Below are 5,450 nucleotides of genomic sequence, written 5' to 3' on the forward strand. Positions count from 1 at the left end.
CCCAGCAGGTCAAGGCTGCGGTGCCCGGGAGCGGGCCACTGCACTCCAGTCTGGGCGACAGAGTAAGACTCCAACTCAAAAATAAAAAAAAAAAAAACACATAAAAAATATATGCTATTTTTTGCTTTTTGGAAAGTGGTATTTTCTGCACATGAGCATTGACGTTTATCAGTTGAGGAACTGGAATCATGTTAATATTAGTGAGAATAAGACAGATGCCCAACCTGTTGTTTTTAACTCTTCAGCAGAGAAGGCAGAATATTAAATAAGCAATAACAATTAATTGAGCAAATGTTTTGAGAGGGGGAACACATAATGCCCTGAGAGCACATAACATGGATACCTAACCTGGGTGGAGATATTGGGAATAGTTGTGGTCAAGGAAGTCTTCCTGGAGGAGGCTTTTAACTTGAGATCTGAAGTGTGAGTAGAGGAAATCTAGACATAGATTCAGAAAAGTGGTCCAGGTAGAGAGGCCAGAATCTGTAAATGCCTCAGGTGCAAGACCAGGAAGCCAGGTAGAGGATTGAAGGAAGTGTAGTTGGACTGGAGTAGAGGGTAGTAGGCAGGGATTAGTCAGAGAGGTTGGCAGGAACCAGCACATGAAGATCCAGGAGGCAAAGTTGAAGGATTATGCTCTTAGAACCAGAAAGTGTTTGATCAAGAAGCAATCAGGAGCAGCAAGGCTGGCTGCTGGGTGGGGCATGTCTAGACACATGCTAAGCAAGCAAGAGACAAAGGTGGCCTGGACTCAGGCAGTGAAGATAGAGGAGAGATGAGGAGGGATCAAGAAATGTTTGGGTGGAACTTTAACAGGACTGGGCAATGGGTTGGATGTGAGATACTTGAGGAAGGAAGAGCTGTCGAGGATGTTACGCAGGAACTTGATGGGGCTACTGGGTGCCATTCAGGGCAAGAAGCAGGTGTTGGAAGACAGGTGGAGTTCAGTGTGTGAGCCAGGTTGGGAGATTAGCTTGTAAACAAGAGATAAAGTAGAGATAAAGACTTGGGGATTATCAGTATAAAGATTATTATTTACCATGATACTTTAAGAAAGGGATTGGCAGTAGTGGCATACTGCCTGGGGGGTGCGGGCGAGCACAACATCAATAAGGGTACCTGTTCTCAAACCAGGCAAAGTGAGGACCAATGGGAGGCCCAAACTTTACCTGTACGATGACCACTTGTATACATAATCCTGAGTTGTGCCCCACATCTTTAAAATAAAATAAATAATTTTAAAAAGAAAAAAAAATCAATGTTTTTCAAATTATTTTTTCAGGTGCCACCGGCACCTGTGGTACTCAGTAAACCTAGTGATTACTAGGGAAGACTGGGATGATGGCTGAAGAGTTGTTAAATATTATACCTATGAAATGAGCACAGAGAATGTAAACGTGAACGTTTTCTCAAAATAAGTGACTACTTAAGTAAGGAGGCCTGAATATTTCTAGTGTGGAATTATGACAAAATGCTGCTGGGGAAGTGGCAGGTGCCCCTTTTATTTCTTCTTTTCTCTTTTTCTCCTTTTCTTGTTATCCATTCCTTTGCCTGCAGCACACATTAATTTTGTTTGTTTGTTTTTAGGGGAGGAATGATAAAAATGAAGCCCAGTCTATTCTTTTTTTCCTTTTTTATCCTTTTCTTTTTTTAGCCTAATTCAGGACAAAAAAAGCTTTCATCGAAAGAGCAGATGTCATATGCTTTGGTCTTTTGTGGTGGTTTTATTTTATTTTATTAAAAAAAAATCCTGCTGCAGATGAGACTCATTTAAACATAATGAGGAGGCAACAAAAGGCCTAGCACAGAGAAGCTTCAGATTCAGTTTGATTCAGGGGAGGGAGACCAAACAAGGAACTGTCCTGTCCATTTGGCTCCCTTCTATAGGGCCCAGAGCAGCTGCATTTCAGATGCAAATGGGAGATGGGGGGTGGGGGGTGGGCGAGGGTGTGGAAATGCCCAGGAAGCTGGCGTGCAGGTGTTGAGGATTCCAGACATGGCTGCAACAACAGGCCCTGAAATCACAGAGCTCCCAGACAGAGCAGGCTTGAGAGTGCTCGCTCAGAGGGCTCAAGTGGACCCGCAGCTGCACGGGACATTCCTTTTTGTGGTCATCAATGGGCCCTGTATTGAAAATATGAGAGCCAGCAACTGGCACGTTTGGAGAAAGGAAACGCTTTGGAAATGGAGCAAACGCCAGGCTGAAGGGGCCACCCCTTGGCTGAGCTCATTATTCAAACCTACCTATGTGCATAGAATAGATGTTCGATATAGGATACTGTGGCATCCTGGGGCTGGACGGAATCCATGGAATCACCCAATCCATCTCCCTCCTTCTACGGATGAGAAAGTGCATTCCAAGGGACGGAGTGACTTGCCCGGGTCACCCACAGAGTTAGAGAGACAGACAATACGAAATAGGAAGCAGTGACATTTGCTGAGCCCTCGCTGTCCTAGATACTATTCAATATTTTGTGCACATGTTTTGTTCTGGAAATTTACACAGCAGATTTATGAGCTAAATTGTGTAATTTCTGATTTTTATTATAGGGAAGTGGAGGCTTCAGTGAATTTAAAAATTTGTCCCAAAACATACAGGTAGATGAAAGGAATACATTCTCTATTAGATAGTACAGTAGGAAAATTAGGTTAAGCATAATTTATTGTATATTTCAAAATAGCTAATAGAGAAGTATTATAACATTTCTAACACAAAGAAAAGGCAAGTGTTTGAGGTGATGAGTATCCCAATTACCTTGATCTGATCATTATTCATTGTATACAGATATCAAAATATCATATGTGCACCCAAAATATATACAACTATCACACATCAATTTTAGAAATTTGTTCAAAGTCAAAAGGCTAATAAGTCATAATCAGGATTTGAATCTAGGTATTATGCTTCCTTCTAAAACTCATACTTTTTTCATTATACTTCATTCCTGATTCCTAGGCAAGTGTTTTTTTTTTTTTTTCCCTCAAACACCCCCCTCCACACATCTATACATATGAACATATTGTTTTGATTCCCATATTGTAAAATGCACTAACACTCATTTCTATTAAAACCTCAAAACATGAAACATTTGACTTCAAACATAAATATTACACTTCAGTACTAGCTAATACAGCAATGGAATAGTTACAATTGCTTCACGTAATATGTACTCAATAGTTATTAGGTTTTAAATTGTTCATTTTTTTAAAGACAATCTTTGAGACAGAACCTATTGCCTACATATTTCTATGACTCCCATACAATTATTGTACTTGCGTTTACAAAGCACATTCACATGCATTAGTTGAACGCACCTTAGCCATACTTACGTAAGGAAGATAGTAAGTAAGGCCACTGGTCCCATCTTATGGATGAGGAAACTGAGGCTTAGGGAAGCTAAACAATGTTCTGAGAGAAAGCTGCATGGGGAATCCAGGTGGTCTCATGCAACATACTGGCTGGAACTATTCAGTGAGGGGAATGCTGATGCTGGCGATCAGAGGAGGAGAGTCATGAGAACACAGGTGCTCCCTGCTGAAAGATGCTGTGGTTCAATGCATACAACTTCAGATCTGCAGGCAGACAACCGATCCCCTGTGGGTGTGTGAGTGGGTGGGTGATGCTGGGAAGTGTGGGGATCATGGAGAGGGTGACCTAGGCGAGGTGAGAGTGAGTGGGTGGCTTCCTTTGCACAGATGTGTCACCCGCTGCGCCTGCAAACGAGCACCCATGTGGGTGAATGATATTCGTGATTGTGCTGATGACATGGTCAGACTCCTAGGTTTTGGATCCTTATGGAGAGCACTGGCTTTGAGCAGTTTTCTGACTTCAACTTGTGCTTCTGGGACCAGTCATCTTGGGAAAAATAACTCAGCAGTATCTCCTACTAGCTCATGGACCGGGAGTGTGACTTGAATATTTGAAGGATAATATAGTATAAAATCTGTGGTTGCTAGAGTTGTAAGTTGTCTAGATCAGATACATATTTTATAGACAGAAACACTGGAACCTAGGATAAAAAAAGTGACTTTATTTATTACTTCATACTTGTTTTTGATATTTCAGATATTTCATAGACATTTGCTAAGCAGGAACTCTGTGGATGGATCTGTCTTCAAGGATCTTTCAGTCTAGTGGGGAGAGGTATGTATAAACAGGAAGTCACAATGCCAGTGGGTATCTGAAAGGGCCACACAGCAGAGATAATATTTGAATCAATCTGGAAAGACATGCAGTTTTGCCAAAGGAGAGAAGTTCATGGTTGTGAAATGAAGGGATGTGTTCAAAGACGCAACGGTGGGAAGAGTTAATGTGATACAAAGACTCTGAGGGCTGGTTGGAATCTAGGGTGTGTCTGTGTAAGTATGAGTCTATGGGGTGGGGTCAGCAGGAGAAACCAGAAGAAGAGGTACTGGATTACAAAGGATTTTATACACCAGACTAAGGGTTCTGTAAAAACTGGGAAGAACCTGAAGGATATGAAGGAGAGTGCTAACAAGATTAGAAATGAGTTCTGAACATATCAGATATATCCCATATATTTCATCTATAATATATGTATGTCTGATCTAGGTACCTTACTACTCTAGCCACCTTAGATTTCATACTGTATCATCCTTCAAATACCCACATCTTTCTGTGTAGAGTCTGGAAAATGAACTGAGGAGGTATAGGAGAGAGGAGGAATGAAGGTTGGAAGATGCTAGACATAGTTATGGTAATTGATGATAAAGGCTTGGCCCAAGCCAGTTGCAATAGGGAAGGAGAGAAGAAAACAGATGTGAGAAATTTAGGAACAAGAATTGATATGGGTTTTGGAGTGACTGGGGTGGAGGATAGGTCCAAGGTGTCTCATGGTCTAGGTTGGGTGACTGGGTGAATGGTGGTACTGTCAACCAGGTGAGGAGCTGAGTGGAGGTTTGTGGGGAGTGCATCATATGTTCAAGTTCCACATTTGCACATGCAATGTTTAGGGATATCACAGTGGTGATGTGGGTGGAAAAGGTAGTCTGGAGTCCAGGAGAGGCCAAGCTGGGACTCAGGCAGCTATCGGGATTAGAACCCATGCACAGTGATTTCAGGGATACAAGACACTTTTGAAAAACCAACCCATCAAAAGCAGTATTCAAATGTGTCCTAGTAACTGGGCTGAAAGGCTTTAGAGGGCAGAGTCACCCAGCACTTGCTTTGGAAGACCTCCTGGGCAGACAAGGAGTTCGCCATGAGGTGAAGTACAGGTCGTCGTGGGAAAGCACTCAGGGCTCTGTTTATCTGTATCATGTAAGAGCCAGGAACCCACTAGGGCCAAATCCTTTTATCTCAGAGACATACTTCATCAGATACAGCATTCACTCATTTCCTTTTCAGCCCCCATACCTCTCCCACCACCACCACCTCCTTGCCTTAGTCACTGGAGCTGAGTCATCCTTTGAGCCTATTCCTGTTTCCT

The sequence above is a fragment of the Carlito syrichta genome, unplaced genomic scaffold (genome assembly GCF_000164805.1).
Source record: "Carlito syrichta isolate Samal-C Ts95f unplaced genomic scaffold, Tarsius_syrichta-2.0.1 Scaffold303360, whole genome shotgun sequence".
NCBI classification, from domain to species: Eukaryota; Metazoa; Chordata; class Mammalia; order Primates; family Tarsiidae; genus Carlito; species Carlito syrichta.